The 19,625-nt window shown below is 50.2% G+C and overlaps 1 protein-coding gene across 2 annotated transcripts in view; it reads right to left on the reverse strand.

Annotated features, from left to right (window-relative positions):
* Window positions 1–19,625, reverse strand: part of MFSD12 (major facilitator superfamily domain containing 12) — a 239,387-nt gene that overhangs the window by 91,432 nt on the left and 128,330 nt on the right. The window lies entirely within an intron of this gene.

The following is a 19,625-nucleotide window of genomic DNA, read 5'->3' on the forward strand; positions in this document are numbered from 1 at the left end:
CCCACTGTGTGTATACAAGCTCCATGAAAGGGCATAGCCCACTGTGTCTATTATACAAGCTCTGTGAAAGGGCATAGCCCACTGAGTGTATTATACAAGGTCCGTGACAGGGCATAGCCCACTGACTGTATTATACAAGCTCCGTGACATGGCATAAGCCCACTGAGTGTATACAAGCTCCGTGACAGGGCATAGCCCACTGAGTGTATTATACAAGCTCCGTGAAAGGGCATAAGCCCACTGAGTGTATACAAGCTCCGTGACAGGGCATAGCCCACTGAGTGTATTATACAAGCTCCATGAAAGGGCATAGCCCACTGTGTGTATACAAGCTCTGTGACTCCAGTTCATAGTGATAAAGTAATATGGATCACGAGAATGAACCGAGAGGAGAGCAGAAACAACATGTAAATGCTAGCATTGCAGCGGCTGGTAGTCCATCACTTTCATCTAAAGCTGATGCTCAAGGGCGTAGAGGCTTTAAAAACTTAGGGAACCTGAAATCAAAAAAATTTGATTTCACAGGGGTAAAGATAAAAAAAAAACCTCTAAAGACTACTACTATTGCAGAGAAACAGAAAATTGGCAACATACCATTCACCACACGTAGCGGCAAGGAAAGACTCAGGCTTTGCCCTTTATTTCTGAGTGGTGGTTCTGCAACTGTCAGTGAGGCATCTTGTGCCTCTCATGATGATAAAAGACCTTTTCAATCAGACTATAGAAGTGTGAAAAAATTTAAAACCAATAAGGCAGTAGAACAAACTGTGTTTTTTGAAACACAAATGTCAGAAATCCCTGAGGAGAGTCTAAGTGGGTCCACGAGTGGCATTGCTATGTGTAAGCCTGACCTTTCAGAGAAGCCGCCCTCCACAGTTTCTTTTCCATCTGTAGTTGTGGGGATGAGCAGTATTGCCGAGGACATAGAAATTGAGGATGCCACCGTGGAATTGCAAGAGGATGAGAGGAATATATGTGCAGCTGACGCTGGCACTAATGAGGATGTTGAGGATGAGGATATTATTTGTATAAGTCAGGCACCAGTGGAAGCAGCTCTTGGCCAAGATAAGAAGGCCATTGCCATGCCTGGGCATAGAACCAACAAATCCACATCTTTTGTGTGGAATTACTTTTACCCAAACCCTGACAACGTTTGTCAAGCCATTTGTAGCCTCTGTGAGACCACAGTTAGTAGAGGTAGGGACGTTAAGCATCTAGGAACCTCTACGCTATTACGTCATCTGCAGCGAGCTCATGACAGGTGTTTGATAACAGAAACTACTGCAAAAAAAATAACAACAAGCAGTCCAGCATTAGCTAGATGCCTTCTCTCTACTAAATCCCAGCACCTGCAATCTCCGCCGACAACACCTTCCTCCTCAATATCCTCGGGAATGATCAGTGGTAGTACAACATCCAATTTGTTAGTGCTAAGTCACGGTGACTCCTCCAATTTCCAGGACACCTCAGAAGAAACTGAATCTTTGAGCGCTAGGCCTGCTGCTGCTGCTGCTGCTGCTGGTGGATCTTCATCCCAGAAGTGGACCAAGAAGACTACTAGTAGTATACCAAAAAAACAATTGACTGTTAAAGAATCTCTTGCAAGGGGAAGCAAGTATGACAGCTCTCACCCTGTCGCACAGCAGGATCACTGACGCCATGACAGCTATGCTAATATTAGATCTGCGTCCAATATCAGAAATGAATGCAGTGGGATTTACACAGCTAATTGAGGTCATGTGTCCCCGGTACCAAATTCCATCTCGGCTTCATTTTACCCGAAAAGCCATTCCTCGGCTGTACCAGGACGTTAAACAGAACCTAATTATTGGCCTGCAAAATGCTATTGTACCCACTGTCCACTTAACCACAGATATGTGGACAAGCGGTATTGGACAAACTAAAGATTACATGACTGTGACGGCCCACTGGGTGGGTGAATCGCCTTCAGCAGCAGCAGCAGCATCTAACAAACAACACCAGCTCATTCAGAGGCAGGCAACTCTGTGCATCACCGGATTTAATAAGAGGGATACCCCTGACAACCTCTTAGAAAAACTAAGAGATGTTATAGAAACATAGCTTACCCCACTTGGACTCTCCTCAGGATTTGTGATTTCTGACAATGCTACAAATATAGTGAAAGCATTACAGCTGGGTGAATTCCAACACATCCCTTGTTTAGCTCACACAATAAACTTAGTGGTGCAGGGTTTTTTAAAAAACGACAGGGGCGTGCAGGAGATGCTGTCTGTGGCCCGAAAAATTTCGGGACATTTTCGGCATTCAGCAACAGTGTGCAGGAGATTGCAGCACCTGCAAGAGCAGTTTAATTTGCCTTGCCATCAACTGAAGCAAGAAGTGGTAACGAGGTGGAACTCAACCCTGTATATGCTTCAGCGGATGGAGGAGCAGCAAAAAGCCATCCATAGCTATACGACAAGCCATGACATTGGGAGAGGAGGGGGAATGTACCTTACGCCAGCACAGTGGAGAGTACTTTCTGTCTTGTGCAAGGTGCTCAAACCATTTGAAGTTGCCACTTGTGAAGTAAGTGCTGACACTGCTAGCTTGAGTAAGGTGATTCCCCTGATTTCGCTTTTGGAAAAGCAGCTGGAGAAATTGAAGGATGAGATTAAACAAAGTGATTCTGCAAAGTATGCTGGACTGATAGATCAAGTCCTTTGTTCGCTTCGCCAGGATCCACGGGTGGCCAAGATCTTGAAATCTGATCATTATATTTTAGCAACCATTCTTGATCCCAGGTTCAAGTCATATGCTGTGTCTTTCTTTACAACTGACCCAGATCTTAAAAGAACCAAAGCGCTCCTGGTGAGCAAGTTTGCAGCTGAAGTGACACATGGCACTACGATGACGTCTCCTCCTTCGGTTTCTCCAGCAGCAGCTAGAAAAAAATGCACCTTTTCCAAAAGACCCAGTGGTGATGCAGATAAGTCAAGTCAACATTTTGACATCTGGTCGGGTCTAAAAGATTTGCCCAACACCAGTGACACCTCTACTGTAACTCCATCTAATACGATTACCATCCAAAGAATGGTGGAGGATAATTTTCAGGACACCATACACGTAGACATGTCACAGAGTCCCTTCGAATATTGGAAGAAAAAAAAGGCAATTTGGAGACCCTTGTATAAACTGGCTTTGCATTATTTAAGCTGCCCACCCTCCAGTGTGTACTCGGAGAGAGTTTTCAGTACAGCCGGGAACCTTGTGAGCGAACGACGAAGGAGGCTACTTCCACAAAATGTAGAAAAAATGATGTTCATTAAAATGAACTGGAAATTTCACGAGGAAAACCTTTCCCGCCTATCACGTCACAGTACAGATACTTCTGTAATGGTGGATTCCAGCGGGGATGAACTGATATTGTGTGAAGAATCGGATGAGGTACACACTGATGAGGGTGAGGATGGCAATGATGTTGACATCATGCCACTGTAGACCTGTTGCCTTTAGTAGATTGGAAGATTTTTTTGTGGGGGCCCAAACAAACCAAGCACTTCAGCCACAAAGTGGCAGTACCTGTCGCTGAAATGCTTCATTTGTTAAAGTGTGCATGTCCTTTTTAAGATCCAACATAAAGGGTGGGTGGGAGGGCCCAAGGACAATTCCATCTAGCACTACCTTTCATTTCTGCCACTGCTGTGTGGCATAGTTTCATAGATGTGCTTTAAACTGTGGTGTCTGTGCCACTGCGCCGCTGCTCTGACGCTTGGTCACCAGTCAGCTCACTGCAACCCTTAGCCAATAATGGTGAAAACAATAATTTAAGCTGTGAGGTGGTCTAAATTGACTGTAAATGACTGGAAATTAATGTTATTGAGGTAAATAAAGGAAAAAAAAGCCCAATTTATGTAATTTTAGATTTTTTTGCCAATTTTGGCAAAAAATCCAAATCCAAATCCAAAGCCAGTCACCGCAGTTTGGCAAATCCAAATCCAAACGACGAATTAGAACCAAATCCAAATCCGGCAAAAATGGTCCGGCGCACATCCCTAGTAAAAATAGGCTAAAATACTCTAAGACAAAACACTTCCAAAGATCCCTTGTAGATCCTGACTTAATCCAAATGAATCTAAGTTTAGTTTCCCTAATTTAAGTTTAAAGTAAAAACAAATAGGGAAACCTTTACCTTTCATCTTCAACATGTGGTATCTACCAAGTATGAGAATCCCTCATTATGTACTTGCCCTCACCAAACTCATGTAGCAAATAAATTATCAGTTAGTCTTTTTGGATAACAAACAACATGGTAGTATTGATGAGCAGGCAACCTTTGGAGCTGAAAGTGTATTCTGACTAGTACTATTCCAGAGGTGGTGCAGGGTTTGTACAAATCCTTTATGGAATACCTTTTGTGAAATAATGAGAGTTATGGTAAAACTTACCTTTGTTAACTCTCTTTCTTCTAAGTCCATGTCCACAGGGAGACCTTGGGGGTGTAGGTGGTAGTTGAGGACCGGGCACCACACAGTTAAAGCTTTCAGCTGCCAGGATGCACTGGTCCAACCCCCTATACCCCGCCCCCAAGCCAGATGCACCTCAGTTCGTGAAAAGCCAAAGGCCGGAGGAGAAGAGAGAAGGAAGACTGGTACACACAAGAATCACACGTGTGTACCAGACGGGAAACCGGTGACCAGAAACATAGCCCATATGAAGCCAGGTGCGTCAGAGCGGGTGTCCTGTGGACCCTACGGACTTTGAAAAAAAGAGTTAACAAACATAAGTTATACCATAACTAATTTTCTTCTTCAGGGTCCATAGTGCTCCACAGGGAGACCTTGGGGATGTCCCAAAGCAGTCATTTAAGGGTGGGGACACTCCTGCATGGAGAAGAGAATCCGGAGCCCAAATGAAGTATCCTGAGAGGCAAATGTATCAAAGGCATAGAACCTCAGAAAGGTATGAACAGAAGACCACGTGGCTGCCTTACAAAGCTGTTCAGCTGAGGTGCCACGGCGAGCTGCCCACGAAGGACCCACAGAGCGAGTAGAATGAGCAGTAACAGTAGCCAGTACAGGAAGGCCTGCCTGCATGTAAGCCTGTAAGATAGCCATGCAAAGCCATCTACCCAACATTTGTTTGTTGGCTGACCATCCCTTGTGAAATCCATAGAGCACAAATAAGGAGTCTAATCTCTCTAAGGGAACTGGTAAGGTCCATGTATATCCTGAGGGCACAGACCACATCCAAGGAGGCTTCATCTGCAGATAGGTCTGGTGATTGAAAGGCCGGGACTACAATTTCCTCATTAATGTGGAAACTAGTAACAACTTTTGTAAGGAAACCAGGGAGAGTCCAAAGCACAGCCCTGTCCTAATGGAATATCAGTAATTGGGAGTGACAGGAGAGCCCCCTTAAATCTGACACCCTTCTGGTGGACGCCATAGCCAGAAGAAAAAAAAAAAAGTATTCGCTGTAAGCCACTTGAGTTCCACAGAATCCAGGGGTTCAAATGGAGGACCCTGGAGGGCACGAAAAACTACTGACAAAACCCATGGAGCCACTGGCGGGACAAAAGGAGGTTGTATACAGAGGACACCCTGGAGGAAGGTGAGGACATCTGTTAGTGGAACAAGTCTACGATGGAACCAAATTAACAGAGCAGAGACATGCACTTTCAGTGAGGCAAGGCGGAGTCCAAGATTTAATTCAGCTTGAAGGAAGGCCAGGACTCTGGTACAACACCATTGGAAATATGTATGCCACACTCTGTGGTAGATCCAAGCAGAGGCTGGTTTACGCGCTCTGAACATAGTTTTGACTACAGAGCTAGAGAATCCTTTGCAGCTCAGGAAGGATGTCCCAAGAGCCACGGGACAAACCAAGTCAGGGTAAAGGCAAGGACCCTGAGACAACAGGCCTGGACTTTGAGGCAGCAGGAAAAATGTGTCTATGGAGAGACTCCGAAGAACTGAGTACCAATGACGTCTGGGCCAAGCTGGAGCCACCAGCAAGACGGTGCCTGAGTCTTGTTTGAACTTACGAAGAACTTGAGGAAGAAGGGAGACTGGAGGGAATAGGAAAGCAAACTGGAAGGTCCACTTAACATACACTGATAGTTTCTGATTGTGTCAGGAGGCCATGAGGTCCACCTCTGGGAGGCCCCATCTGCTCACTAGGAGTTGAAAAACCTCTTGGTGAAGAGACCATTCCCCAGGATGCACGTTGTGACGGCTGAGGAAGTCTGCTTCCCAATTGAGAACTCCCGGGATGAACACGGCAGAGATGGCCAGGAGGTGACTCTCGGCCCATGTCAGAATGCATGACACTTCTGTCATTGCTGCCCGACTTCGAGTGCCTTCTTGATGGTTGATATAAGCCACTGTTGTGGCATTGTTGGACTGTACCTCTACAGGTTTTCCATGAAGTATGTTCTGGGCCAGTATTAGGGCCCTGTAGACACCTCGAAGTTCCAATATGTTGATCGGCAGGGTTGATTCGACCGATGTCCAATGGCCCTGAAAAGGAGTGTGGACTGGTCACTGCGCCCCAGCCCCAGAGACTGGCTTCCGTTGTTAGGAGTACCCAGTCCGGGATCCAAAAGGGGTGACCCTTGGTTAGATGAGATGTCTGTAGCCACCAAGATAGAGATAGACGCATCTCCAGAGAGAGCACCATCGTTTGAGCTTTGATCCTATTGGGGTAACCCGTTCCATCTGGAGAGGATCAGCCTTTGCAAAGGTTTGGAGTGGAACTGAGCATACTCCACCATGTCGAAGGTGGACACCAAGGATCCCAGAACCTGCATTGCTGAGTGGATCAACACTCGGCGACTGTGGAGACTTCAACTACGAATGCGCAGATGTGTGGAGATCTTGCCTGATGTAAGAAAGATTCTCTGATCTTGAGAATCCAGCAGGGCTCCCACATGAATAATTCTCTGAGGGATTCAGGGAGGACTTTTTCCAGTTGATTAACCATCCGTGCTTGTGAAGGAGAGCAATGGTTAGGTGAAGATAGCAGTCAAACACCTCTGGGGATCCTGCTAAGAGCAGGAGGTCGTCCAGATATGGTAGCAGTTGGACACCTTGACCACGCAGGTGGGCCGCCATGATAGCCAGAATTAACTGTAGATAATCCAAAGGGCCGAGCCTGAAATTGTGTTGCTGTAGTATAGCAAACCCGGAGGTACGTGCCCTGAATATCCAGAGATACCATAAAGTTCCCAGGCTTCATAGCTAGTATGAGAGAGCGTAGGGTTTCCATCCTGAACCTGGGTACTCTGAGGAATTTGTCCAGGGATTTGAGGATAGGCCGATGAGACCCATTCGGCATCTGAACCAGAAAGAGTAGAATAATAACCGGTCCCCCGCTGAGAAAGCGGGACTGGCACAATTACCCCTGCTTGCAGCAAGGACAGTATGGCTTTCTGGATTTGTGGGTCTTTCCTCGGGTCTGAAGGAAAAAAAAAAATTCTGTGTAAAAAAAACAGGTGGGGAGACAGCCAAAGACATGAGAGGGCGTACCCATGAGAGACCACTTCTCTTACCCAATCATCCGTGGTGGTTTGACACCAATACTGGGCAAACTGAAGAAGTCGGCCCCCAACTCTGGGATTCCCCAGAGGGAGGCCCGTCCCGCCAGACTGAGGGGTTATCCTCGGATTTTGCATCATGGCGTCTGGTGGTCCAGGTCTGCTTGGTCTTGGCGACCCTAGTGGAAGCCGACTGCCTAGGAAAGGACTGACCGTTAGGCTTTCCTTGAGGATGAAATGACCTAAAAGATGTAGTCCGAGGCTTTGTAGTAGTAGTTGTTGAAAGCAGAAATGCAGTTTTTGATGCCGTCTTGTCAAGGTCTGGGCCAAACAAGATCTCCCAATTGTAGTGTAACACTTCTAGGCCTTTCTTGGAATCCGCATCTGCTTTCCAAGAGCGTAGCCACAGGGTACGGCGGGGAGACCCTGCCGTGGCTGAGACTCTGGATAGGAGACTGACATCCAATGTTGCTTCTCCAATATAGGAAGCAGCGTCTCGTATGTGAGCAACGAAAGACATCTGATCCCTAGAAATATCTGTGGGAAAAGAGTCTTCAAGTGCATCAGCCCAGATCTCTATACTGTAGCTTTAACCACTTAACTGACAAATTCTTTTTTCAAAAACCGCTCCAAAATTGTCAGTTTCTTTTATGATTGAATTAGGTCAAGAACATAATTTGAAACTTATACATCACTATTTTATTAGAAATTTTTTTTTTTTTAAAACACAGTATACCATAATAATAGCAATTTTTATGTTATGCTGTAGTGATGGTTGACAGCTGTACCATCGATGGTTCAACCATCACTAGAAGCCATATTTGTTTAGCGATTGGTCGAGATCTGTGTAGACCACAACTGCCGATGTTTCCTAAACATCGATTGAAAGTCACCATCGATTGTGCAACATTGATGGCCACCAGCAATGGCAAACCTCTTGTTTTCAGTCAGACCATCGATTATTGTCAAACCATCGATGGTCGGTTGTTAGAGGCTCTGCGATATCTATCGACAGTACATATAACAATCTACTGCCCGATCATTGTGACCAGCAGTGATCGGGACAGAGGCGGAGCTTGAGCAGGGAGGGTGGTACATATGGAAAGTCAAACCAGAAGGACTGGGAGGGAGGAGGTATCAGGTGCCCGTGCCCGGCCTGGGGATAGAAGCAGCCACCGGGATTGGATGAGGTGGCTGACCGGGGAGACACAGAAGCAGCCACTTCTACGCTGTGAGGAGGAGGCCGGCCCCGGGCTGCACTGGTAGAAGGAGGTGGCCAGGACGCAGAAGCCGCCACTGCCCGGAGGAGGAGGTCACAGAAGCCGCTGCCGTCATGCGCTGGGAGGAGAAGACCGGCCCCGGGATGCAGGAGACGATGCGCTGGTAGGAGAAAGACGGGTCCAGGATGCTGAAGCCGCCACCGCTGCCGCCCTTAGGAGGTCACAGAAGCCGCTGATGTCACCGCACTGGGAGGAGGAGGCCGGTCCCAGGATGCAGGAGCCGCTGCGCTGTGAGAAGGAGGTGGCCAGGATGCTGAAGCCGCCGCCGGTGCAGCCCGAAGGAGAAGGAGGTTACAGATGTTACCGCGCTGGGAGGAGGCCGGCCCCAGGATGCAGGAGCCGCTGCACTGGGAGAAGGAGGTGGCCAGGAAGCTGCAGCCGCCGCCGCTGACAACACCACGCTGGGAGAAGGAGGTCGTAGAAGCCGCCGCCGCCACTGCACTGGGAGGAGCTGGTCGGCCCGGGGACGATGGAGCAGCTGCAGCGTCGTGAAAGGTACACAGTAGCAGGCAGCCGCGCCGGGAGCAGATGGTGTGGCGCTGGCTGCTCCTGCTTACAACTATGTACGGAGGATGGTCACGCAGGCTGCCCGATCACTGCTGGCCACAGTGATCAGGATTTATTGGAGCCTGCAGACCCGCCGGGAGTGGGGTCCTACAAGATGCCTGATCACTGTGGCCAGCAGTGATCGGGATACACTAGAGCGGCAGCCACAGTTGCAGGGGGACCAGCAGGTCCCTCTGATGTAGGCGGCGGCTTCCCGCAGCCGCCTAGTGAGCACTTCTGACTGGTCGTATCAGATACGACCATGTCAGGGAAAGCCCAGCCTGGTGTGGTCGTATCTGATACGACCATGCCAGGTAAGTGGTTAATCACCCATGCAATAGCCATGGTCAGATGGGCAACAGCACCTGAAAATATGAGATATGGTAAGAACTTACCTTTGTTATCTCTATTTCTACGAAGTCCATAGGTTTCCACAGGATATTTTGGGGTATAGGTGATGACGTCAGGCATCGGGCACCATAGAGTTAAGTTTTCAGCCTCCCATGATGCACTAGGGTCCCCCTCCTATACCCCGCCCCCGAGCCAAGGCGTCTCAGTTACGTACCAAGCCATAGGCCAGAGGAGGAGAAGGAAGAGAGAGAAAAAAGATCTGGACACACACAAGAATCACATTCTCACCAGAGGGAGATGGAAAAACCGGTGACCAGAACAAAGCCCATCTGCAGCACAGGTGCGACAGGGCGGGAGTCCTGTGGAACCCTATGGACTTCGTAGAAATAGAGATAACAAAGGTAAGTTTCTTACCATATCTCATATTTTCTACTTCAGGGTCCATAGGGTATCCACAGGATACCTTGGGGATGTCCCAAAGCAGTATCCTTCAAGGGTGGGGATGCTTCTGTGCTGAAAGGAGAATCCGCCGCCCGAAGGAAGCATCCTGAGAGGCAAAGGTGTCAAACGCGTAATACCTCACAAAGGTATGGACAGAGGACCACGTGGCCGCCTTGCAGATCTGGACTGCAGAGACACCACATCGAGCTGCCCACGAAGGACCCACAGACCTAGTGGAATGAGCCCTCACCGAAGATGGAATCGGCAGGCCTTCATGAAGATAAGCTTCTGAAATTGCCATACGGATCCAGCCTGCCAAAGTTTGCTTTGAAGCAGGCCAACCCTTTTTAAAGGAAGCCATAGAGGACAAACAAGGCGCTAGACTTCCAAAACGAAGAAGTGCGGTCAACATAAATCTTTAAGGCCCGCACAACGTCCAAAGTGGCCTCACCCACTGAAAGGTCAGGTGAGTTAAAAGCCGGCACAACGATTTCCTCGTTGATATGAAACCGGGAAACAACTTTGGGAAGAAAATCAGGACGAGTGCGCAGCACCGCCCTGTTCCCATGAAAAATCAAAAAAGGGGGTCTACAAGATAGAGCCCCTAAATCAGAAACACGTCTGGCCGAAGCGATGGCCAGAAGGAAAACTGTTTTGGCTGTCAGCCATTTAAGATCCACTGAGCCCAGTGGTTCAAACGGTGGTCCCTGGAGAGCCCTCAGGACCACCGCCAAATCCCAAGGCGCCACAGGTGGAACAAATGGCGGATGGATTCGAAGAACACCTTGCATAAAGGTGCGCACATCAGGGATCGTAGCAATCCTACGATGGAACCAGACAGACAGGGTTGAAACCTGCACCTTCAAAGAAGCAAGGCGAAGCCCATGGTCTAGTCCTGCCTGCAGGAAGGCTAGCACTCTAGACAGACGGAACTCCCGAGGTGCATAACCTCTCAGTCGACACCATTGGAAGAATGTATGCCACACACGATGGTATATTCTTGCAGAAGACGGTTTTCGAGCTCTCAGGATAGTGCGTACTACAGAGCTGGAAAACCCCCTGGACCTTAACATGGCCGTCTCAACAGCCACGCCATCAAAGACAGCCGAGTCAGGTCCGGGTGAAGACAAGGACCCTGCGACAGTAGGTCCGGTCGTAGCGGCAACCGCAGAGGAATGTCCACGGACAGACCCTGAAGGTCTGAGAACCAGTGCCGTCTGGGCCACGCAGGAGCTATCAACAGGAGCGTCCCTCCTTCCTGTTTGAATTTCCGGATTACCCGTGGAAGGGAAAACGGAGGAAAGAGATAAGCAAACCGGAACGTCCACCGGACGGACAGAGCATCCACCAGAGACGCCTTTTCGTCTCTTGTGTGAGACCCGTATACCGGCAACTTGTTGTTGTAAAGTGAAGCCATTAGGTCGATCTCTGGAAGACCCCACCTGTCCACCAGAAGTTGAAAGACGTCCTGGTGCAGAGACCATTCCCCCGAATGAACGTCCTGGCGACTGAGAAAGTCGGCCTCTCAATTGAGGACTCCCAGGATGAATACCGCTGATATGGCCGGGAGATTGCGCTCCGCCCAGATCAGGATGCGGGACACCTCTACGAGTGCCGCCCGATTTCTGGTTCCTCCTTGCCGATTTATGTAAGCCACGGTGGTGGCGTTGTCCGACTGGACCTGCACGGGATGACCCTGGAGAACCCGATGGGCCTGCTGGAGAGCATTGAAAACGGCGCAGAGTTCCAAGATGTTTATCGGAAGCTCCTTTTCCGCCTGAGTCCATCTGCCCTGGAACAAGTGTGGACCCGTGACCGCTCCCCAGCCCCGAAGACTGGCGTCCATTGTCAATAAGACCCAGTTCGGCACCCAAAACGGACGACCCTTGTTGTGATTGGTCGTCTGCAATCACCAGGCAAGGGACAGACGAACCTCCGGAGTGAGCACCATCGTCTGGGATTTGAGACTCTGAGGCAGTCCATTCCATTTTTACAGGATCAATTGCTGCAGAGGTCTGGAGTGAAACTGGGCATATTCCACCATGTTGAATACGGACACCATGGAGCCCAGTAACCTCATTACCGAGTAAAGAGACACCCGGCGACTCTGCAGAAAACTGCGCACCCTCAACTGCAAGGCAGAGGTCTTTTCCCCCGTCACAAAGATCCGCTGCTGACTGGAGTCCAACAAGGCTCCGAGGTGCAGAATCCTCTGATACGGGATCAGGGTGGACTTTTGCCAGTTTATCAACCAGCCGTACCGTTGCAGTACTGCAATCGTCAGATCCAAATGGCGCAGAAAGAGCTCCGGAGATCCTGCTACCAACAGTAGGTCGTCTAGGTACGGCACCATGCCGACTCCATGCAGCCGCAGGGAAGCCGCCATGACCACCATAACCTTGGTACCGACCAACACTGGGCGAACCGTAGCAGGCGGCCTCCCACTTTGGGATCCCCCAAAGGGAGGCCCCGACCGTCAGGCCGCAGGTTTGTCATCGGACTTAGGGGCCGGACGTCTGGTACTCCAGGCCTGCTTCCGGGGCTTGGCCGATTTCTTGGGGCCAGCCCTGTAAGGCCAAGGTACCTGAACTGGAAGGAACTGCAGCAGACGGAAGACATGCCGATTCGGCTGCCACCAGCATGGCTACAATTTTGTCCAGATCCAGACCAAATAGGACTTCTCCATTAAAATGCAATGCTTCCAAGCCCTTTTTGGAATCAGCGTCTGCCTTCCAAGATCGCAACCATAAGGTGCGACGAGCCGCCACCGCTACCGAAGAAATCCGAGAAGTCGGGTACTGATATCCAAAGCCGCTTCATTAATGTAAATGGGCGAAGATTGCCTATCGCTCCATAGCTCTGGCTACCCAACAAATGGCCATAGCCGGCCTGGCTGCCCCCCCCCCCCCCCCCTGCGAGGGAATAAACGGACTTTAGGCAGACTTCCACCTTACGGTCCATGGCATCCTTTAAGGAGGACATGGAGGGCATGGGCAATGTGGCACATCGGACCAGGCGTGTCACATGGGAATCCACCTGTGGCGGGGATTCCCACTTAGCAAAATAATTGTCCGCAAACGGATAAGCCACTGCTAAACGTCTTTGAGGCTGATACCGTTTGCCTGGGTGTTTCCACGCCTCCTCTAAGTGGTCCACTAATTGACCCGAAAGAGGAAACACTGTGGCGTCACCCTTAACATCCTTGAAAAAGGCAAATTTGGATTTTGATACCGGAGGCTCATCATCCTCAATAACTAAAGCTGTGCGGACTGCACGAATAAGGCCAGGAATATAAACCTTAGACTTAGCGTCCGACTCTTTAGTACGGGGAGGTTCTTGGTAAGAAAGATCCAGAATCTCCCCATCATCGGACGTCCCGTCGTCATCCTCATAAGGAGCAGACAGAGACGCCACCGGCCGCAACACAGACTCCCCTTGTAACACGTCCGACAAATGCTGTACAGAGCTTGTCAGCGAATTAACCCACACAGGCTCCTGAGAGACCTGAGGGGAAATAGGAAGACTGTGGGGTACCATCAATTGTCTCGGGAAACCCTGCACGGGTGACGACACCACTGACTGCTGGGACAATCCCATCTGTGGAAAGACAGGCTGCGGAGCTAACTGGCCCATGAGGGTTGGAAGCGCTTTGGCGAAACAAGCCCAGGGCGGCTCCTGTACCAGAGCCGTGACAGTAATTGGCCGCGTCAATTAATAACACTGCCGACATAGCAACCCCGCGTTACCCTCCCCCTCCGCTATTGGTACCTTACATGTAGTACACAAAAGCTGGAGAGGAAAGTCACTCTCAGACATGATGGTAAGTATGTGACCCTTCTCACTGATACTTGTTAGTATAGTGGGAGAACCACCCTGCAAGCACCGCACCGCAAGGGCTTTAGCAGAAGAAGAACAGGGACAGTGAAAAAGCTGACAGTAGAAAGTGAAAGTACAGGCAGCAGACGCTAGCAGAAGTCACATACAATGCAAAGAAATCAATTCCTGCACTATCAGCGCTGATTCTCAACTACACAGACACAGAGCCTGGTAGGACACACCGCTGAATACACAGACATGAACCAACGAAGGAGAGGTATGCCCGGGGACCCAGACGCGATGCCACCGATCTTCTGCGTCCAGCAGCGCTCACCATGCTTCCAGCAAAAGATGGCCACCGAGGAGCAGAGAGGAGGCCGGCCTGGGGGAGGAGCGCTGCCACACAGCCAGTCAGCAGAGCGGAGAGGGCTGTGTGCAGCGGGGGAGGCGCCGGCTGTGTTACAGGGACGGCGCGCTCCCCTGGCATGCAATTAACCCCTGGGACGCCGCAGCGCTACCGCTCAGCCGCGGTCCGCTGTCCCAGAGGGGTAATGGAAGCGCAGGTTAGGTACCTGGCTCCACACTGCAGCCAGTCCCCAGGGAGCCCCCTGCCTGGGGACTCTGGACCATGTGCTCAGCAGGGACCCACCGCGGGACCCCGCTGCTTACCTGCTGCTCCCTTGAATCCGGCCATGGTCCCAAACATCTGGGGTCAGCGCTAGCTGTGACCCCAGATGCCTACCAGCATCCCCGGATCAGTACCAGCATTCTGGTACCGGCGGGGGTGTAGGGAAGACAGCATGGATGTCAGTACTGACTGTCCATGCTGTACATCCAGATGAGCAGCCACAGCTGCTTGTAGAAAACTTCAGGGGCTAATTCTAGCCCCCCTCTAACAGGTGCATCCGACTCCGGCCGGGCACCAAACGAAACTGAGATGCCTTGGCTCGGGGGCGGGGTATAGGAGGGGAACCCTAGTGCATCCTGAGAGGGTGAAAATTTAACTCTATGGTGCCCGATGCCTGACGTCATCACCTATACCCCAAGATATCCTGCGGATACCCTATGGACCCTGAAGTAGAAAGAGAGTATATCAATTTAAGGCAAGATTCCACCTTTCTATCCGTAGGATACTGTAGGGAAAGGCAACGTATCGCTTTTAATTAAATGCGTAACATGTGAATCCACCGCAGGGGGAGTCTCCCATACTGAATAATGAGCAGCAGGAAATGGATAACAGGAGGTCAGAGGTTTTTGGGGCTGAAACCTCTTACCAGGCGTCTGCCAGGCTGCAGCCATGTGTTCAGCTAGTTGATCCGATAGAGGGAATTCTGCTGAAGCCACTTTGTTGTTTAAACAGTGGGTACTTAGATTTAGGGGCTGGCTCGTCATCTTCTTTGAGTAAGATGGATCCAACAGCTCGCACCAAGGCAGGAATACTAATTTTAGACTGACTCTCGCCTTCCCCCAGAGGGGAGTCAGTGTTAGAGAGATCAACATCTTCTGCCTTCTCAGATGACACTTCAGAATCTGAAAGCTGCATGGACTGTGATGATAACACAGGTCGCTTAGAAGACTTACTGGGTAGGGGCTTCTCCCCTTGCAACATAGGGCCTGATTCAGACCCGCTCGCAAGCAGGTCGATGATGGGCCAGTGCGCATGCGCGAGCCCCGGAGCGAGCGCAAAAAGCACTCGCTCCAGCGCTCGCATCCACAAGGGGCGGCTGTCGATGTTGATCGACAGCTCGCCCCATTTGGAAGGCGGGGAGGGGGGTGGCTGGGCAAGTGGAGGCGTTCCTGCAGGAACGCCTGCCGTTTGTGGGCGGCCCTACTGACATCACTCGTGATGTCAGTAGGTGGACTTCCTGCTCTATTAGAGCAGGAAGTCCACTGGGGCTTGCGGCCACGAGACCCTACCGTAAGGGTCTCGTCGCAAGCCCGATGGTCGCAATGGTCTTGACCATCGCGACCATCACCTGGCTGCTCGCATAAGCTGTGGGAGGTCACCCACAGCTATGCGAGCGGCCAAGAGGCCACAACTTAAAAAACAAGCGCCCGCCCTGATTCAGAGCGAGCGCTTGCTTTTTGCGAGCGGCTCTGAATCAGGCCCATAGTTTGAAAGGCTGTAGAGGTAGCCACTAGACACTGTACTGAGCTAGAGAGTACGTCATGGAGGGGGCACAGGAGGTACCTGTATCACCTGAAACCGTTGTGGCAACCCCAGAGGGGGAATTACAGCTGGTACCGCTAGGCGGTCCACAATAGTAGCCAGCACCTGAGAAAAGGAAGCCCAGGGGGGCTCTTGTGCAGACGCTGGGGGGTCTGATGGGCCGGGTGGAGTAGAACACTTAACCCATCATGTATTAAATCCTTCTCATTTAAGCCTGCAGCACATAATTTGCATGATAGCAGTATGGGTGCAGATGCTTGCTTGCTACTCTTGCCTTTGCTAGACATAGTTCTAGAGTAGTATAGCACACAATAAGGCACTGGGTATAATGCAACCACTGGGTATGTAGGATACAAGTAGTAATGAAATATACTGATCCTGTCTTATGCTTAGGCAAGTTGCAAGAGCACACAGCACAAATATGGCACAGTGCAGTAACCAACTGTATGTGACAACCCTCACAAACACATTTGTTTTAGAGATGTGAGGCACAGGAGAAACCATGAATACACCTGTATGTTAGGGCAAAGTAAGAAAAAAGGGAAAGATATATACTGACAGTATAGAGAAATAAACAGACAGGCAGCGCTAGCATAAGTCACATACAATGTAGAAATACCATATAACTGCAGAATGGCACTACAATCAACTACACAGATTCTGAGGTCAGTGCCTCAACATCTGGTAGGCTATAGCGCTACATAACCCGACTCCAGAGAAAGGTATGTAGAGGAACCGGGCCCTGCTTTTCGCTGAGTGAGCTGTGGCTGAGCCTGGAGAAAATGGCCGCCGAGACCTCTGAGGGGTCGTGGTCTGAGGAGGAGAGCAGTTCAGGGAAGCAAGACCTCAGAGGAATGGCGCCCTGAGCTGAGGGGCCACTTTAATGGGGAAAGCTGACCTTCCCATTCTGATTTTTAACCACCGGGATGCTGGATTCCCGCTCCATATGTACCCTGGTGGTCTAGTGGATCACTTTGGACAAAGCCTGTGTTCACACTTAGCGCCTCCGGTCTGTCCCGGGACCGGAGGTATGACTGCCAATCCGCGGGTGACTCCAAGCGATGACCCGCCTTACCTGTCCCCTTGTGTCCTGGCTGCAGTCTGGGTCCATCCACTGGGCCAGCTAGCGAAGACCCTGGGATGCCTGCCAAAATCCCCAGCCAAAGCTGGCGTTGCGGCGCCCGGAGGGGCTGAGGACAGTCTGCTGCTGCTCGCTCAACAGGAAAACATAAAAAAATTCAATAAAATCATAAAATAAAAGCTTTTTGGGCTGCCTAAGCAGCCCACTGCATAACTGTGACCGACTCCGGCTGGGGACCGATGAAACGGAGGTGCCTCTGGCTGGGGGTATAGGGGGTTAGACCAGTGCATCCTGGGAGCTGAAAGCTTTAACTGTGTGGTGCCCAGTCCTCAACCACCACCTACACCCCCAAGGTCTCCCTGTGGAGCCCTATGGACCCTGAAGAAGAAAACAAGATTCTGGGTTACTCACCGTAGAATCAATTCCTCTGAGTCCATCTGGGAATCACTGACGCTGGGATATGAGGGAGGGGCCGAAGAGTAGGCATTAAAAATAACTGTCTTACAAACTCCCCTTCCCTTACACACCCTCCCCTTTCCCTAGCTCTCTTGTTATCTAACTAGCAAAGCCAAATGAGAATAATAAGAGATGAACATAAGAATCCATCACACAAATCAGGGAGGGAACTCAGTGATTCCCAGATGGACTTAGGAATTGATTCTACGGTGAGTAACCCAAATTCTAGTTTCCTCTTTTGTCCAATCTGGGAAGCACTGATGCTGGGACTTCCCCAAGCAAGCCTTAAGAGGGAGGTGGATTACACAGAGACAATGCTGTACGCAAAACCTTGTGAGCAAAACTTGCATCTTTATCCACAGATGTGTGGAACCGATAAAATTTGGTAAATGTGTGCACTGAGGACCAGGTGGCCGCCCTGCACAACTGCTCAATCAAGGCACCCTGCCGAGCTGAACAGGAAGCACTCGCAGCCAGAGTTGAATGTGCGCAAATGAGATCAGTTACTGACTCGTCCAAGGCTATATAGGCCTGCTTGATAGTGGATATAATGCAACAAGCAAGAGACTGCTTAGATGCTGGCCAGCCTCTTTTATGGGCATCATAAACTACTAACAGGCTGTCTGTTTTAGGCAAGGCAGAAGTTCTATCCATATATATTCTGAGTGCTCGTATCACATCCAGAAACTGGACAGGATTCTGGATAAGGTGGAAGCAATATTGGATCCACAATCTCCTGATTTAGGTGCAATCTTGAAAATCACCTTAGGAATAAAGGATGGCCGAGTGCGGAGAACCGCTCGGCCTGTATGAAGAGTCAAAAGAGGAAAGATAGCTGACAAAGCCGCCAACTCCGATTGCTAAAAGAAGAGCTACTTTCCAAGTTAACCACCTTAATTCCACCTTCTCAAGTGGCTCAAAAGGAGCCCGGTGAAGAAGAGCAGCCAAAACTAAATTAAGGTACCAAAGCGGGACTGGTGAAACATAAGGTGGCTGGACATGCAATACTGCTTGCATGAAGGTTTTCAGAGATGTCTGGCGTCTATACCAGACGTCTCTGAAGAAATATAGACAAGGCCGACACCTCACGGAATATAGGCGAAGGCTTTTGAACAATCCTATAATAAATCATAGAAGTGGATGATTTACGCGCCTGTAAAATAGTCTGGATAACGGCTGAAGAAAACCCCTTGGACCTCAAAAGACTGGTCTCAAGTGCCACACCATTAAAGCCAATTGAGGTAAATTGGAATGGAGGAATGGACTTTGACAGTAGATCTTCTCTTAGTGGAAGCCTCCATGCAGGGGTGTATCTAGTGATCCAAGCGCCCCTGGCAATGTAATGGACTGGCGCCCCCCTATGCAGTGCCCCCAATAGTAATCCCCCAGTAGTAACCCCCCCTATGCTGCATTGCCCCCAGTAGTAGCCCCCCTATACAGTGCCCCCAGTAGTAGTCACCCCAGTAGTAGACCCTAGTAGTCCCCCCTATGCTGCATTGCCCCCAGTAGCTGCCACCCCCTATTTCAGTGCCCCACCTGTAGTGCCAGGCTTACACACACAAACAACAAAAAAAAAATTCTACTTACCTGATCCCCGCTCCTGACGCGACCACCGCTGTCTGCTCTGAGTCCCGGCCGCTCTTCTCCTGCATGGGAGAGACGTCATGACGTATGACGTCTCTCCCATCACATGCTGCGGGGGGACCCGGCACACGGAGCTCATTAGTGAGCTCCAGCCGGCTCCCTCCACGGACGACGCAGCAGCAAATGAGAGTCTGTCTGACTCTCATTAGCTGGCTGCTATTACAAACGCACATCTGCCGCTGTGCTGACTGAGAAAGTTGGCTTCCCAGTTGTTCACCCTGGGATAAAAATGGCCGATATGGCTGGAACAAATCTCTGCCCATATCATAATCTGGGTGGTCTCTGCCATAGTCAAACGACTCCTGGTTCCTCCTTGTCTGTTGATATATGCCACTGCCGTGA

This window comes from Taudactylus pleione, unplaced genomic scaffold (genome assembly GCF_031769625.1).
Source record: "Taudactylus pleione unplaced genomic scaffold, aTauple2 ptg000529l, whole genome shotgun sequence".
NCBI classification, from domain to species: domain Eukaryota; kingdom Metazoa; phylum Chordata; class Amphibia; order Anura; family Myobatrachidae; genus Taudactylus; species Taudactylus pleione.